The 17,665-nt window shown below is 47.5% G+C and overlaps 8 non-coding genes across 8 annotated transcripts; 5 read left to right on the forward strand and 3 right to left on the reverse strand.

Moving 5' to 3' along the window:
* Positions 1-1,242: 1,242 nt before the first annotated feature.
* trnaa-ugc (transfer RNA alanine (anticodon UGC)) lies at positions 1,243-1,314 on the reverse strand. The gene has a single exon. It is a non-coding gene; the product is annotated as a tRNA-Ala (tRNA).
* A 1,852-nt stretch (positions 1,315-3,166) lies between these two features.
* On the reverse strand, positions 3,167-3,238 carry trnaa-ugc (transfer RNA alanine (anticodon UGC)). The gene has a single exon. It is a non-coding gene; the product is annotated as a tRNA-Ala (tRNA).
* Positions 3,239-3,699: 461 nt separating this feature from the next.
* On the reverse strand, positions 3,700-3,771 carry trnaa-cgc (transfer RNA alanine (anticodon CGC)). The gene has a single exon. It is a non-coding gene; the product is annotated as a tRNA-Ala (tRNA).
* A 249-nt stretch (positions 3,772-4,020) lies between these two features.
* trnaa-cgc (transfer RNA alanine (anticodon CGC)) lies at positions 4,021-4,092 on the forward strand. The gene has a single exon. It is a non-coding gene; the product is annotated as a tRNA-Ala (tRNA).
* Positions 4,093-4,564: 472 nt separating this feature from the next.
* Positions 4,565-4,636, forward strand: trnaa-ugc (transfer RNA alanine (anticodon UGC)). Its single transcript has one exon. It is a non-coding gene; the product is annotated as a tRNA-Ala (tRNA).
* A 1,415-nt stretch (positions 4,637-6,051) lies between these two features.
* Positions 6,052-6,123, forward strand: trnaa-ugc (transfer RNA alanine (anticodon UGC)). Its single transcript has one exon. It is a non-coding gene; the product is annotated as a tRNA-Ala (tRNA).
* A 2,173-nt stretch (positions 6,124-8,296) lies between these two features.
* On the forward strand, positions 8,297-8,368 carry trnaa-cgc (transfer RNA alanine (anticodon CGC)). Its single transcript has one exon. It is a non-coding gene; the product is annotated as a tRNA-Ala (tRNA).
* A 468-nt stretch (positions 8,369-8,836) lies between these two features.
* Positions 8,837-8,908, forward strand: trnaa-ugc (transfer RNA alanine (anticodon UGC)). Its single transcript has one exon. It is a non-coding gene; the product is annotated as a tRNA-Ala (tRNA).
* Positions 8,909-17,665: the final 8,757 nt, after the last annotated feature.

Raw genomic sequence — 17,665 nt, forward strand, 5'->3', positions numbered from 1 at the left:
GACAGAATTCCACAGGTTCACCACCCTCTGAGTGAAGAAATAGATTATTCCCAGTTTCACAGATCGGGGAGGAGCAGCGGACAGGCGTTCAGACAACACAGAGGTAGGAATAGGGTGGGAGAGGGGGAGAGTCTCCTTTGGATGTGCTGTCACCATCCTCCCGATTTCAGGGCACATTTTTCGAACGCTCCCGTTATCAGTCACTTTGCTTACGGTTGGACGGGACTAGAAATCCTCAGACACATTGTGGCAGAGGCCGGCAAGAATATTTCAAGTCCCTGAGCTTCAGAGGAGGGTGAGGTGAGACACAGACAGCATTGAGGATAATTTCACTACAGACGGATGCAGGACTTGCCCCAGGTGTGGTTTTGTGTTTAACGATCACTTCACTGAAAACACCTTGACGGTCTGGGGCTACAGACGGACTTGATGGTCAGGAAAAGACCAGTTGGTTCATCAATCCTGCCCCACATGCCTGGAGCATCGTGACCAGACACATCCTACCGACACCACCCGCCCCTCCCACCGGAAACATGTAATCTCCTGGGAGCGGCGACAAACTAGAAACAAATCCAGCGCCAATAAGGAGGGGAAATTCTGGGAAATTCCTCCCCGAATCTCTCAGGCGATAGAATCGAGTTCAGTGGATCACACTGACCATGTGTAGTTTAACTGTAGAACCACTCACCTTCTATGTGATGCGATCTCTGCACCAGTCAATAACTGGTCCAGATCCATCCAGAAGGCAAAGAGAGAGTCAGCACCTACCACACCAGCCGGCAATGCATTCCAGAGACTCAGTACTCTCTGGGAAAGGAAGAACCGCCTAACATCCAGACTATTCCTACCTCTGTTTAGTCTGAACGCCTGTCCGCTGCTCCTCCCCGATCTGTGAAACTGGAAATAATCTATTTCTTCACTCAGAGGGTGGTGAACCTGTGGAATTCTCCACCACGGAAGGCTGTGGAGGCCATGTCACTGAATATATTTAAGAAAGAGAGATTTCTACACACAGAAGGCATCAAGGGGTTTGGGGAGGGAGCGGTAATATGGTATTGAGATCGAGGATCAGCCATGATCATACAAAATGGCGGAGCAGGCTCGAAGGGCGTGTTTCCATTGAATTTTATCGTGTGCAGAGCGTTCGGTTTTCCTCGAGGTGAAGAAACCCTTTCCTGTCCTTGTGTGTGAAGGTGAGGTGAGGACACGAGGGTCTTTTCAAAATTCGAAATATAAAGCGTTTGGAGATGCCGGGGATTGAACCCGGGACCTCATACATGCAAAGCATGCGCTCTTCCAATGAGCTACATCCCCACGCAAAAAAGCCCTCCACTTTCGAATAAAAAGTGGACTTTCCGCTCTGTCTCTCCCGGACAATGCGATGCCCAGTCGTTCCACGTGCTCACAATATTCAACCTCTGCTTCAGTTCACGGGGTTTATCCTCCTCTTTACTTCGAACTTTCCAAAAAAAAAGTCAGCGGAAATAAAAAAATACAATTGCCAATAGTCAGTGACGAGGCTGACATCCAACCTCTGAATCATAAAGTGAGATGGATGAATGACACAGCGTCAAACAAGAGCTGGGACTGCTCGCTCGACATTGCACCGTCACACATTCCAGTCATGTCGGCGACTGCTGTGAGCTGAGCTGCTGAGGGGACCGTGAGATGAAGTCCTGCTCCGAGACAATTTAATGCTTGTGGAGCCTCAGAAGTTGGAACTCGCTGCGCTCAGAAAGCGCGATACGCCTTACCGTGCGGACTTCTGATGAAAAATGTTGCTGGAGATGCTGGGGATTAAACCCACGTTCTCATACATGCAGAAGCATACGCTCTACCACTGAGCTACATATCCAAATGAAAATTCAGTCTAACCAGGGAAAGAAGAGCTGATTGTTCTCATTTTATGAGACCACCCAAGGTGGGTCTGCCACGTGAGAAGAAAGGCTGGGAGAGGGGGAGAGACTCCTTTGGCTGTGCTGTAACCATCCTCCCGATTTCAGGGCACATTTTTCGAACGCTCCCGTTATCAGTCACTTTGCTTACGGTTGGACAGGACTGGAAATGCTCAGGCACATTGTGGTAGAGGCCGGCAAAAATATTTCGAGTCACTGAGCTTGAGAGGAGGGTAAGGTGAGGCACAGACAGCATTGAGGATAATTTCACTATAGACGGATGCAGGACTTGCCCCAGGTGTGGTTTTGTGTTTAAAGATCACTTCACTGAAAACATCTTGACGATCTGGGGTTACAAACGGATATAATGGTCAGGAAAAGACCAGTTGGTTCATCAATCCTGCCCCACATGCCTGGAGCATCGTGACCAGACACTTCCTACCGACACCACCCGCCCCACCCACCGGAAACATGTAATCTCCTGGGCGCGGCGACAAACTAGAAACAAATCCAGCGCCAATAAGGAGGGGAAATTCTGGGAAATTCCTCCCCGACTCCCTCAGGCGATCGAATCGAGTTCAGTGGATCACACTGATCATGCGTGGGTTAACTGTAAAACCAATCACCTTCTGTATGATGCGAGTTCTGTCCCAGTCAATAACTGGTCCAGATCCATCCAGAAGGCAAAGAGAGAGTCAGCACCCACCACACCAGCCGGCAATGCATTCCAGAGACTGAGTACTCTCTGGGAAATGAAGAACCGCCTCACATCCAGACTATTCCTACCTCTGTGTGGTCTGAACGCCTGTCCGCTGCTCCTCGCCGATCCGTGAAACTGGGAATAGTCTATTTCTTCACTCAGAGGATGGTGAACCTGTGGAATTCTCCACCACAGAAGGCTGTGGAGGCCAAGTCAATGAATATATTTAAGAACGACAGATTTCCACACACAGAAGGCATCAAAGAGTATGGAGAGAGAGCGGGAATGTGGAATTGAGAAAGAGGATCAGCCATGATCATATATAACGGCGGAGCAGGCTCGGAGGGCCCAATGGCCGACTCGTGATCCTATTTTCTCTGTTCTTATCACTGGGCCCGCTCTCCAGCCCCGGGATGGGAGCCATTTCAAAGGCGCGTGCGTGCTTCCGTTGAATTTTATCGTGTGCAGAGCGTTCGGTTTTTCTCGAGGTGAAGAAACCCTTTCCTGTCCTTGTGTGTGAAGGTGAGTTGAGGACAAGAGGGTCTTTTCAAAATTCGAAACATCAAGCGTTTGGAGATACCGGGGATTGAACCCGGGATCTCATACATGCAAAGCATGCGCTCTACCACTGAGCTACATCCCCACGGGCACAAGCCCTCCACTTTAGAGTAAAAGTGGGCTTTCCGCTCTGTCTCTCCCGGACAATGCGATGCCCAGTCGTTCCACGTGCTCACCATGTTCAACCTCTGCTTCAGTTCACGGGGTTTCTGCTCCTCTTTACTTTGAACCTTCCAAAAAAAAAGTCAGCGGAATTAAAAAAAATACAATTGCCAACAGTCAGTGACGAGGCTGACATCCAACCTCTGAATCATAAAGTGAGATGGATGAATAACACAGTGTCAAACAAGAGCTGGGACTGCTCGCTCGACATTGCACCGTCACACATTCCGGTCAGTCGGCGGCTGCTGTGAGCTGAGCTGCTGAGGGGACCGTGAGATGAATTCCTGCGACGGGACAATTGTGGAGCCTCAGAAGTTGGAACTTGCTGTGCTCAGAAAGCGCGATTCGCCTTTCCGTGCGTAATTCTGATGAAAAAAGATTTTTTGGAGATGCTGGGGATTGAACCCAGGACCTCATACATGCGAAGCATGCGCTCTACCACTGAGCTACATCCCCATATGCAATAAATAGCTAACCAAGGAAAGAAGAACTGACCGTTCTCATTTTCTGAGCCCGTCCAAGGTGGATCTGCCACGTGATAGATTATTTGCAGTTTCAAAGATTGGGGCGGAGCACGGGACAGGCGTTTAGACGACACAGAGGTAAGAATAGGCTGGATGTTAGTCGGATCTTCATTTCCCAGAGAGTAGTGAGTCTCTGGAATGCATCAGCTCTTCTTTCCCTGGTTAGACTGGTTCCTTGTGTGGGGATGTAGCTCAGTGGTAGAGCGCATGCGTCGCATGTATGAGGTCCTGGGTTCAATCCCCAGCATCTCCAAAAATATTTTTCATCAGAATTACGCACGGAAAGGCGAATCGCGCTTTCGAAGAGCAGCGAGTTCCAACTTTTGAGGCTCCACAAGCATTAAATTATCCCGGAGCAGGACTTCATCTCACGGTCCCCTCAGCAGCTCAGCTCATAGCAGCCGCCGACTGACTGGAATGTGTGACAGTGCAATGTCGAGCGAGCATTCCCAGCTCTTGTTTGACGCTGTGTCATTCATCCATCTCACTTTATGATTCAGAATTTGGATGTGAACCTCGTTACTGAGTAGTGGCAATTATATATATTTTTTATTTCCGCTGACATTGTTTTTGGAAAGTTCAAAGTAAAGAGGAGCAGAAACCCCGTGAACTGAAGCAGAGGTTGAACATTGTGAGCACGTGTGACGACTGGGCATCGCGTTGTCCGGGAGAGACAGAGCGGGAAGCCCACTTTTGTTATTCTAAATTTGAAGTAGTTGCGGGTAGGGGATGTAGCTCAGTGGAAGAGCGCATGCTTTGCATGTATGAGGTCCCGGGTTCAATCCCCGGCATCTCCAAACGCTTTATGTTTCGAATTTTGAAAAGACCCTCTTGTCCTCACCTCACCTTCACACAAGGACAGGAAAGGGTTTCTTCACCTCGAGAAAAACCGAACGCTCTGCACACGATAAAATTCAATGGAAGCACGCACGCGCCTTTGAAATGGCTCCCATCCCGGGGCTGGAGAGCGGGCCCAGTAATAATAACAGAGAAAATAGGATCACGAGTCGGCCATTGGGCCCTTCGAGCCTGCTCCGCCATTATATATGATCATGGCTGATCTCAATACCACATTTCCGCTCTCTCTCCATACGCTTTGTTGCCTTCTGTGTGTACAAATCTGTCTTTCTTAAATATATTCAGTGACTTGGCCTCCACAGTATCCTATGGTGGAGAATTCGACACGTTCACCACCCTCTGAGTGAAGAAATAGATTATTCCCAGTTTCACAGATCGGGGAGGAGCAGCGGACAGGCGTTCAGACTACACAGAGGTAGGAATAGTCTGGATGTTCGGCGGTTCTTCTTTTCCCAGAGAGTACTGAGTCTCTGGAATGCAGTGCAGGCTGGTGTGGTGGGTGTTGACTCTCTCTTTGCCTTCTGGATGGATCTTGACCAGTTCTTGACTGAGGCAGAGATCGCATCATATAGAAGGTGAGTGGTTTTACAGTTAACCTACACATGGTCAGTGTGATCCACTGAACTCGATTCGATCGCCGGAGTGATTCGGGGAGGAATTTCCCAGAATTTCCCCTCCTTATTGGCGCTGGATTTGTTTCTAGTTTGTCGCCGCTCCCAGGAGATTACATGTTTCCGGTGGGTGGGGCGGGTGGTGTCGGTAGGAAGTGTCTGGTCACGATGCTCCAGGCATGTGGGACAGGATTGATGAACCAACTGGTCTTTTGCTGACCATCATGTCCGTCTGTAACCCCAGATCGTCAAGGTGTTTTCAGTGAAGTGATCTTTAAACACAAAACCACACCAGGGGCAAGTCCTGCATCCGTCTGTAGTGAAATTATCCTCAATGCTGTCTGTGTCTCACCTTACCCTCCTCTGAAGCTCGGGGACTCGAAATATTCTTGCCGGCCTCTGCTACAATGTGCCTGAGGATTTCTAGTCCCGTCCAACCGAAGCAAAGTGACTGATAACGGGAGCGTTCGAAAAATGTGCCCTGAAATCGGAAGGATGGTGACAGCACAGCCAAAGGAGACTCTCCCCCTCTCCCACCCTTTCTTCTCAACGCCCCCTTTCTCATTACTCTGAGTGCCGAGGCCTGGTTTCTTCCGTTCACCCACAATTATATCAGGTCCGCAAACTTCATGTTTAATTTTATGGTTGGAGCAGAAAAGGAGATGAATTGAAGCCCAAGAAAAACCTTATGTGACCTCATAAAATGAAGGAGATCAGCTCTTCGTTGGAATGTGCTCCTCTCTGGCGATGTAGCTCAGTGGTAGAGCGCGTGCTTTGCATGTATGAGGTCCTGGGTTCAATTCCCAGCATCTCCAAAGCTATTTTTTCACCAGAATTACCCACAGAAAGCCGAATCTTGATTTCGATGTGCCGCGAATTCCAACCTCTGAGGCTCCACAAGCATTAAATTGCCCCTGAGCAGGATTTCACATCACGGTCTCCTCAGCAGCTCTATTCACAGCAGCCGCCGACTGATCGGAATGTGTGACGGTGCAATGTCCAGCGAGCAGTTGGAAGAACAGCGACCTGAAACAGAAATGCTGGTCGGCACAGCCCGAGGAGACTCACCTCTCTCCCAGACTTTCTTCGCAACGCTCCCTTTCTCATTTCTCTGAGTGACGAGACCTGGTTTCTTCTGTTTCCCCAGCGGGTACCGTGGTATCGTGGTTAGTTTACTGGACTGGTAATCCAGAGGCCTGGACTCATAATCCCGCCACGGCAGCTGGGGAATTCAATTTCAATTAATTAAAAATTGAATTAATTAAATAAAATCTGGAATTAAAATACTAGTATCAGGTCCGCAGACCTCAGGTATCTCCTATGCTTAAAAGAGGAAATGCTTTTCAGCAGAGTAAATCCTCGGGTGGCCTTAGGAAAGTGGGAGACTCAGACCTTTTACACTTGGTTAGAGATCGTTATTATCTGGTGTTGGAGCTCAGTGATAGACCGCATGCTTCGCGTGTATGAGGTCTCAGGTTCTATGCCCAAGCACTTTACCTTTTGAATTCTGGTCAGTCGGCGGCTGTTATGAGCTGAGCTGCTGAGGGGACCGTGAGATGAAGTCCTGCTCCGGGACAATTTAATGTTTGTGGAGCCTCAGAAGTTGGAACTCGCTGCGCTCAGAAAACGAAATTCGCCTTTCCGTGCGAAATTCTGATGAAAAAATAGAGTTGGAGATGCTGGGCATTGAACCCAAGGACTTCATTACATGCGAACCATGCGCTCTACCACTGTGCAACATTCCCAGATAAAATAAAAAGCTACCCAAGGAAAGAAGAACTGATCGTTCTCATTTTATGAGACCGTCCAAGGTGGGTCTGCCACGTGATAGATTATTTGCAGTTTCAAAGATTGCGGCGGAGCAGGGAACAGGCGTTTCGACGACACAGAGGTAAGAATAGTCTGGATGTTCGCAGGTTCTTCATTTCCCAGAGAGTAGTGAGTCTCTGGAATCCATTGTCGGTTGGTGTGGTGGGTGCTGACTCTCTTTCTGCCTTCTCGAGGGATCTGGATCTGTTCTTGACTGGGTCAGAGATCGCATCATATAGAAGGTGAGTGGTTTTACAGTTAACCTACACATGGTCACTGTCATGTCCTCGACTGGTTTCAATCGCCTGAAGATGTCGGGAAGGAACTTTCCATCAATTGGCCCTGTATTTTTTTCTGGTTTGTAACCGCTCCCAGGAGATTACATGTTTCCGGTGGGTGGGGCGGGTGGTGTCGGCAGGAAGTGTCCAGTCACGATGATCCGGGCATGTGGGACAGGATTGATGAACCAGCTGGTCTTTTCCTGAACATCATGTCCGTCAGTAACCTCAGCACGTTAAGGTGTTTTTGTGAAGTGATCTTTAAACACAAACTCACACCTGGCCCTTTATAGTGAAATGAGACTCAATGCTGCCTGTGCATCACCTCGCCCTCCTCTGAAGCAGGAGGACTCGAAATATTCTTGCCGGCCTCTGCTTCAATGTGCCTGAGCATTTCTAGTCCCGTCCAACCGTAAGTAAAGTGACTGATAACGGGAGCGTTCGAAAAATGCGCCCTCAAATAGGAAGGATGGTTACAGCACAGTTTAAGGTCTTTCTCCCCCCTTTCCCAGCCTTTCTTCTCAACTCCCCCTTTCTCATTAGACTAAGTGCCGAGGCCTGGTTTCTTCCGTTCACCCACAGTTGTATCAGGTCCGCAAACTTCATCTTTAATTGTCTGCTTGGAACAGAAAACTCGATGATTTTAAGCCAAGTATACAAAGTGTCAGCACCCACCAGACCAGCCGGCAATGCATTCCAGAGACTCACTACACTCTGGGAAATAAAGAACCGCCTAACATCCAGACGATTCTTCCCTCTGTGTGCTCTCAACGCCTGTTCCCCGCTCCTCCCCAATCTTTGAAACTGGAAATAATCTATCACGTGGCAGACCCACCATGGGTGGTCTCATAAAATGAGGATAATCCGTTCTTCTTTCGTTGGGTAGCTATTTATTTCATCGGGGGATGTAGCTCAGTGGTAGAGCGCATGCTTCGCATGTATGAGGTCCTGGGTTCAATCCCCAGCATCTCCAAAAATATTTTTCATCAGAATTACGCACGGAAAGGCGAATCGCGCTTTCTGAGCTCAGCGAGTTCCAACTTCTGAGGCTCCACAAGCATTAAATTATCCCTGAGCAGGACTTCATCTCACGGTCCCCTCAGCAGCTCAGCTCATAACAGCCGCCGACTGACCGGAATATGTGACAGTGCAATGTCCAGCGAGCAGTCCCAGCTCTTGTTTGACGCTGTGTCATTCATCCATCTCACTTTATGATTCAGAGGTTGGATGTCAGCCTCGTCACTGACTATTGGCAATTGTATTTTTTTATTTCCGCTGACTTTTTTTTGGAAAGTTCAAAGTAAAGAGGAGCAGAAACCCCGTGAACTGAAACGGAGGTTCATCATTGTGAGCACGTGTGATGACTGGGCATCTCGTTGTCCGGGAGAGACGGAGCTGAAATCCCACTTGTTTATTTCTAAAGTGGAGCAGACTTTGCAGAGGGGATGTAGCTCAGTGGTAGAGCGCATGCTTTGCATGTATGAGGTCCCGGGTTCAATCCCCGGCATTTCCAAATTATTTATGTTTGAAATTTTGAAAAGACCCTCTTGTCCTCACCTCACCTTCACACACAAGGACAGGAAAGGGTTTCTTCACCTCGAGAAAAGGCAAATGCTCTGCACAGGATAAAATTCAATGGAAGCGCGCACGCGCCTTTGAAATGGCTGCCGTCCTGGGGCTGGATTGCGTGCGGAGTTGTTAAAACATCGAAAATAGGATCACGAGTCGGCCATTCGGCCCTTCGAGCCTGCTCCGCCATTCAATCGGATCATGGCTGATCCTCTATCTCAATACCATATTTCCGCGCTCTCCACATACCCCTTGATGCCTTGTGTGTGTCGAAATCTCTCTATCTGCTTCTTAAATATATTCAGTGACTTCGCCTCCACAGCCTTCTGTGGTAGAGAATTCCACAGGTTCACCACCATCCAGTTTCACAGATTGGGGAGGAGCAGCTGACAGGCGTTCAGACCACACAGAGGTAAAAATATTCTTAATGTTCGGTGATTCTTCTTTTCCCAGAGAGTAGTGAGTCTCTGGAATGCAATTCTGGCTGGTGTGGTGGGTGCTGACTCCCTCCGCGTTCTCGAGGGATCTGGGCCATTTCTTGACTGGGGCAGAGATCGCATCATATAGAAGGTGAGTGGTTTTACAGTTAACCTGCACATGGTCAGTGTGATCCACTGAACTCGATTCGATCGCCTGAGGGAGTCGGGGAGGAATTTCCCAGAATTCGCCCTCATTATCGGCTTTTGATTGTTTTTCTGATTTGTAACCGCTCCCAGGAGATTACATGTTTCCGGTGGGTGCTGCGGGTTTTGTAGGGAGGAAATGTCTGGTCACGATGCTCCAGGCATGTGGGGCAGGATTGATGAACCAACTGTTTTCCCGCCCGTCATGCCGGTCTATAACCCCAGATCGTCAAGGTGTTTTCAGTGAAGTGATCTTTAAACACAAACCTACACCTGGGGCAAGTCCTGCATCCGTCTATAGTGAAATGAGACGCAATACTCTCCAGGCCTTAAGTTGCCCCCCTCTGAAGCTCAAGGACTCGAAATATTCTTGCCGGCCTCTGCCACAATGTGCCTGAGGATTTCTAGTCCCGTACAACCGTAAACAAAGTGACTGATAATGGGAGCGTTCGAAAATTGCGCCCTGGAATCGGAAGGATGGTTACAGCACAGCCCATGGTGGCTCTCCCCCTCTCCCAGTCTTATTTCTCAACGCCCCCTTTCTCATTACTCTGAGTCTCTGAGTATATATCAGGTCCGCATACCTCGGTATAGTTGTCTGCTTGGAGTACAAAAGGAGATGCTTTTCAACCCAGTAAATCCTCGGATGGCCTTACGAAAGTGAGGCACTGAGTCCTTTTATATTTGGTTAGAGGTCTTCCCTATCTGGTGATGTAGCTCAGTGATAGATCGCGTGCTTCGCGTGTATGAGGTCCCGGGTTCTCTCTCCAAGCACTTTATGGTTCGAGTTTTGAATTCCGGTCAGTCGGCGGCTGGTATGAGCTGAGCAGCTGAGGGGACCGTGAGATGAAGTCCTGCTCCGGGACAATTGAATGTTTGTCTCAGAAGTTGGAACTCGCTTCCCTCTGAAAGCACGATTCATCTTTCTGTGGAACATTCTGGTGAAAATAAATTTTGGAGATGTTAGATATTGAACCCAGAAATATATACACGCAAAGCAGGCGCTATACCACTGAGCTACAACCCCGAATCCAATAGACCTATAACCAAGGGTATAAGGACTGAGTGTTCACTGTCTTAAGACCACCCAATGATTTACTGGGTTGAAAGTCATCTCCTCTTGTGCTCCAAGCGGACAACAGCCACCTAGACACGTAGCAGACGGCTGGACGGGACTAGAAATTCTCAGGCACATTGTAGCAGAGGCCTGCAAGAATATTTCGAGCCCTTGAACTTCAGAGGAGAATAACGTGAGGAGCAGAGACATTGAGTCTCGTTTCACTAAAGACAGACGCAGCACATGCCCCAGGTGTGGGTTTGTGTGAAGATCGTTTCGTTGAAAACACCATGACGAGCTGGGGATGTGGACGAACATACGGAAATGACGGGCAGTAAAAGACCAGCTGGTCCATCAGGCCTGCCCCTCACTCGGGATTGCTGGAGCATCATTACTGACACTTACTCCCCCTCACCCGCCCGCAGCCGTGTAATCTCCTGGGAGAGGCAAAGATCCTGAGAAAAATCCAGGGCCTTTAAGGGATAGAATACACTGGAAAATTCCTCCCCGACCTCCTCAGGTGATCGAAACCAGTCCTGGAGATCACATGGATCGTACGGACACTAACTGTAAATCCTCTTACCTTTTATATATTGTGACCTCTGCCCCAGCCAAAAACCGGTCCAGCTCCCTGGAGAAGGCAGGCAGAGAGTCAGCATCGACCGCACCAGCCAGCAACGCATTCCAGAGGCTCACTACTCACTGGGAAAAGGAGAACCGCCTAAAATCCACCCTATTCCAACCTCTGCGTAGTCTAAACTCTTGTACCAGGTCCTCCCCAATCTGTCGAAGTGGAATAATCTCTCACTGGGCCCGTAATCCAGCCCTGGGTTCGGAACCATTGATACGGTGCGTGCGCTGTTCCATTGAATGCTATCCTGTGCCGAGCATTAGGTTTTTCACGAGGTAACGGAAGTCTTCCCTGTCCTTGTGTTTAAAGGTGAGGCGAGTCCAAGAGGATCTTTTCACAATTGTAGCCAAAATTCGAAACATAAACCGTGAGCAGGATAGTAGCAGACTTCAGTAGCACATAGGCAGGCTGACGAAATAGGCGGAGACATGGCAGTTGAAATTTAATGCGGATAAGAGTGAATTCATGCACTTTTGGAGGAACCACGTGTAGAGCCAGTAGCATCTAAATGGTACTATTTTGAGGGGGTGGAAGAGCAGTGGGACCTGGGGGTGTATATTCACCAATCTTTGAAGGTGACAGGGCAAGTTGATAAATGGTACTATTTTCAGTAGATCCAAGAGCAGAGGGGCCTGGGTGTGCATATTTACAAATCGTTGAAGGCGACAGGGCCAGTTGAACAGGCGGCTATGAAAGTGAGTGGGACACTTGGCTTTCTAAATAGTGGCATTGAATACAAACACAAGGAAGTCACGCTGAACTGGTTAGGCCTCAGCTTGAGTGTTGTGTACAATTCTGGACAGTACACTTTAGGAAAGATGGAAAGGCCTTGGAGAGGGTACGGAGGAGCTTGATCAGGATGATGCCAGGGAAGAGGGACTTCCGTTATGTGGAGAGATTGGAGAATCTGGGTTTGTTCTCCTTGGAGCAGAGAAGCTTGAGGGGAGACCTAATAGAGGTATTCAAAATAATGTGGGGTTTGGGCAGCCAAAAAGGGAGAAACTGTTTCCACCGGCAAGTGGGTCAATAACCAAAGGACAGAGATTCAAAATAATTGGCAAAAGAACTGGAGGGGAAATGAGGAGAAATGTTTTCCCATCCTCGCTGGTAAAAACAAGCTGCTGGAACTTTTCACTCTCTCTCCTTTCCCTCTCTCTCTTTCCCATGGTTCAAACAAACTTTTGCTGCAGCATCTGAAGTTTACGACAGTTTCCCACAGACTTCAATTCCTAGCTCGGCAGTTGTCTTAACTTTAACCTCGCCGCTTACCTCAGCGCAAGTACATCGTCTCAGTTAGACTTCTAAACAATCTGAAGCAATAATAAAACCTTTTGAACTTGTTCAATCTTCCCAGAATGCAGTCTTGAATAGTCAAGTCTAGCAATTCTGTGTTCCATCCTGTGTTGAACCAAACTCTGCTCCTTTAGCAAGTGAAAGATCCATATTGAAAAGTCCAAAATCCTTCACGCGGTAACCATATATTTAATCAAGTGTTTATTATGAGCCTGAGCTCGTATCAGGCTTCTGTGTGGGGGAACACGTGGGCAACAGTGACGACACTACTATAAGGTTTCGATTGGCTGTTAGAAGCAAATGCACTGAAAATTTACAGCTCATAGAAATAACGACTTGCATTTAAACAGCGCATTTAACCCCCCATAGATAAATAGACCAATCCGATTTACTGAGGTATAATCAGACAAATATGGAACTCCAGCTGAAGAAGGAGATATTTGGCGCCATGAGAAAATCATGACACAAGAGATGGCTTTCATGGAAGGTCTGAAAGAAGGAAAGGACTTGCCTTTATACAGCGCCTTTCAAGACCCCCAGACGTCCCAAAATGCTTTACAGTCAATGATGTGCACTTTGAAGTGTAGTCACTGTGTAATGTGGGAAACGCGCCAGCAAATTTGCACACAGCAAGATCATACAAACTGCAATGAGATAAATGACCAAAAAATCGGTTTCAGTTATGTTAGTTGAGGGATAAATATTGCCCAGGTCAATGGGGAGAACTCCTCTGTTTATTCTCGAATATTGCCGTGTGATCTGTTATATCTACCTGAGAGGGTAGATGGGCCGTCCGTTTAACGCGTCTTACGTAAGTCGATATCTCCGACAGTGCAGTGCTGCCTCAGTACTGCACTGTAGTGTCAGCTTGGATTATGTGTTCAAGTCTCTGGAGTGGGACTAAAACTCACAACTTTCCAACTCAGAAGCGAGACCGCTACCACTGAGCCATGCCTGATACCAGAAAGGGGTAGAGGGAGATGGAGGGGCATAGGGAGGGCATTCTGGAGCGTGGATATGGCTGAAGGCACGGCTGTCAAAAGTAGAGCAAATTAACTGTGGATGCACAAGCGCGTGAGGTGGGGGAATGGCTGCAGGGCTGGAGGAGGTTACAGAGATAGGGAGGTATTTGGCATTGGCTGCAGGGCTGGAGGAGGTTACAGAGATAGGGAGGGGTGAGGCCCTAGTGGATTTAAGTGCAAGGAACAATAAAAAATAAACTACAGGCTTCGGAGACTGGAAGCCAATGCAGGTCATTAAGGACTGGGTGATTGGTGAGGGACTCACCAATCAAAAAGAGAGGGTTGGAGATGGAATCAGTGGCAAGGATGTGGAGATTGGGAGGGGGTCAAAGATCTTGACTTCACAATTTTTAACTGGTGTAAATTATGGCTCCTCCAAAACAGAATGCTGCTATGACAACACAAAGACATTGGAAGGGTCAAGAGAGGCGGTGGTTTTGTCAGCGTAAAGCTGAAAGCTGGTCCATGTCTGCGGACAATGTCACCAAAGGGCATCATGCAGATGAGGAAGAGGAGGGAGCAAAGGATTGAACCTTTAGAGACATCAGATATAACGGTGATAGGGTGGGAAGAGAAGCTTCTCCTGGCTATGATCAGATAGGTGAGTGGAACCAAGCGAGGGATATCCGACCAAAAGAGGCCAATGATCGATGAATGAGGAGGTCACGGGTGGGTTTCCTGTAGGTGTGGAGGAGAGGGCGGAGATGGGGAGGGGTGGGCCATGGAGGGATTTAAACCCCATGCTGAAAATGTTAAACGTCAGGCAATCGGGAAGTGGGAGGCAGTGACGGTCCGTGTGGCCAAGCAGGACCTGGTGCTGGTTGGAAGGAGGAGGCTGAATGACCGGACAGGCGTGCATTGGAGGAATGGAGTCTGGAGGGTCAGAGACATTAATGAGGGTTTGAATGGCAATATGCTGAGGAAGGAATGGAGGCGGGTGAGGGAAGCACGGGGCCTTTGTGATGGAGGTCAAATCGGGTCATGAGCTCAGCTCGGGGTTGCACGGGAGCAATTTTACTGCAGCCTTCAACCAATATAAAATAAACGGGTAAATATCTGCAGGAAAATAACGGAGAGAGGAATGGCAATGAAACTCTTTCAGTGACCCCTGAAATCACGCACAGTCCTAAGCGTGACCTTGAACTGTCCCCGTGTCAGAGACTCAAAATACATATTTTAACTGGGAAACTGCAGGTACATAGTGAAACGGGTCTGCTTTTGTCCTTGGATTCAGTGTAGACGCGGTGAAATCTGTAAAATTTATAAATGAATGGGCAGGAGTGAACATAAGAACATAAGAACATAAGAACATAAGAAATTGGAGCAGGAGTAGGCCAATCGGCCCCTCGAGCCTGCTCCGCCATTCAATAAGATCATGGCTGATCTGATCCCAACCACAAATCTAAAGAACACAAGAAGTCGGAGCAGGACCCGGCCAAACAGCCCCTGGGCCCTCTCCGCCACCCACAGGGCATTGACCGATCCGAACTCAGCTTCATGTCCAATTTCCTGCCCGCTCCCCATAACCCCTAATTCCCTTTACTTCTAGGAAACTGTCTATTTCTGTTTTAAATTTATCTAATGATGTAGCTTCCACAGCTTCCTGGGGCAGCAAATTCCACAGACCTACTACCCTCTGAGTGAAGAAGTTTCTCCTCATCTCAGTTTTGAAAGAGCAGCCCCTTATTCTAAGATTATGCCCCCTAGTTCTAGTTTCACCCATCTTTGGGAACATCCTTACTGCATCCACCCGATCAAGACCCTTCACAATCTTATATGTTTCAATAAGATCGCCTCTCATTCTTCTGAACTCCAATGAGTAGAGTCCCAATCTACTCAACCTCTCCTCATATGTCCGCCCCCTCATCCCCGGGATTAACCGAGTGAACCTTCTTTGTACTGCCTCGAGAGCAAGTATGTCTTTTCTTAAGTATGGAGACCAAAACTGTATGCAGTATTCCAGGTGCGGTCTCACCAATACCTTATATAACTGCAGCAATACCTCCTTGTTTTTATATTCTATCCCCCTAGCAATAAAAGCCAACATTCCGTTGGCTTTCTTGATCACCTGCTGCACCTGCATACCAACTTTTTGATTTTCTTGCACTAGGACCCCCAGATCCCTTTGTACTGCAGTACTTTCCAGTCTCTCGCCATTAAGAAAATAACTTGCTCTCTGATTTTTCCTGCCAAAGTGCATAACCTCACATTTTCCAATATTATATTGCATCTGCCAAATCTCCGCCCACTCACCCAGCCTGTCTATATCCCCTTGCAGGTTTTTTATGTCCTCCTCACTCTCTACTTTCCCTCCCATCTTTGTATCATCTGCAAATTTTGATATGTTGCACTCGGTCCCCTCCTCCAAATCGTTAATATAGATTGTAAAGAGTTGGGGACCCAGCACCGACCCCTGTGGAACACCACTGGTTACTGGTTGCCAGTCCGAAAATGAACCATTTATCCCAACTCTCTGCTTCCTGTTCGATAACCAATCCTCCACCCATGCCAGAATATTACCCCCAATCCCGTGATTTTTTATCTTAAGTAATAATCTTTTATGTGGCACCTTGTCGAATGCCTTCTGGAAGTCTAAATACACTATGTCCACTGGTTCCCCTTTATCCACCCTATACGTTATATCCTCGAAGAACTCAAGCAAATTTGTCAGACATGACTTCCCCTTCATAAAGCCATGCTGACTTTGTCCTATTAAATTATGCTTATCTAAATGTTCCGTTACTGTCTCCTTAATAATAGACTCCAAAATTTTACCCACCACAGATGTTAAGGTAACTGGCCTATAATTTCCAGCCTTCTGCCTACTACCCTTTTTAAATAACGGTGTTACATTAGCAGTTTTCCAATCTGCCGGGACCTCTCCTGAGTCCAGGGAATTTTGGAAAACTATCACCAAAGCATCCACAATCCCTACTGCCACTTCCCTTAAGACCCTAGGATGTAAGCCATCAGGTCCAGGGGATTTATCCGCCTTGAGTCCCATTATTTTACTGAGTACCATCTCCTGAGTGATTTTAATCGTATTTAGCTCCTCCCCCCCGAGAGTCCCCTGTTTGTCCAGTGTTGGGATATTCTTAGTGTCCTCTACTGTAAAGACTGAAACAAAATATTTGTTCAGCATTTTTGCCATCTCCATGTTTCCCACCATTAATTTCCCGGTCTCATCCTCTAAGGGACCTATGTTTGCCTTAGCCACCCTTTTTCTTTTTATATAACTATAGAAACTCTTGCTATCTGTTTTTATATTTTTTGCTAATTTCTTTTCATAATCTAACTTCCCTTTCTTAATCAATCCTTTAGTTACTTTTTGCTGTCTTTTGAAGAATTCCCAATCTTCTATCCTCCCACTAAGTTTGGCTACCTTATATGTCCTTGTTTTTAGTCGGATACTATCCTTGATTTCTTTACTTAGCCACGGGTGGCTGTCATTTCTTTTTCACCCTTTTTTCCTCAGTGGAATATATTTATTTTGAAAGTTGTAAAATAACTCCCTAAATGAACACCACTGCTCATGTACCGTCTTACCCTTTAATCTATTTTCCCAGTCCACTTTAATCAATTCCGCTCTCATACCATCATAGTCTCCTTTATTCAAGCTCAGTACGCTTGTTTGAGAATCAACCTTCTCACCCTCTAATTGGATATGGAATTCAACCATGTTGTGGTCGCTCGTTCCAAGGGGATCCTTAACTAGGACATTATTAATTAATCCTGACTCATTACACAGGACCAGGTCCAAGGTTGCCTGCCCCCTTGTAGGATCAGTTACATACTGCTCAAGAAATCCATCCCTGATGCACTCAATGAACTCGTCCTCAAGGCTGCTCTGCCCAATTTGATTTGTCCAGTTAATATGATAATTAAAATCCCCCATAATTATGGCTGTTCCCTTATTACATGCCCCGACTATCTCCTGATTAATACTTCTTCCAGCAGAGTTGCAACTATTAGGAGGCCTATATACTACGCCCACTAATGTTTTTTTTCCCTTATTATTCCTTATCTCCACCCAAACTGTTTCATTATCTTGATGCTTTGTCCCAATATCATTTCT

Source organism: Heptranchias perlo, unplaced genomic scaffold (genome assembly GCF_035084215.1).
Source record: "Heptranchias perlo isolate sHepPer1 unplaced genomic scaffold, sHepPer1.hap1 HAP1_SCAFFOLD_60, whole genome shotgun sequence".
NCBI lineage: Eukaryota > Metazoa > Chordata > Chondrichthyes > Hexanchiformes > Hexanchidae > Heptranchias > Heptranchias perlo.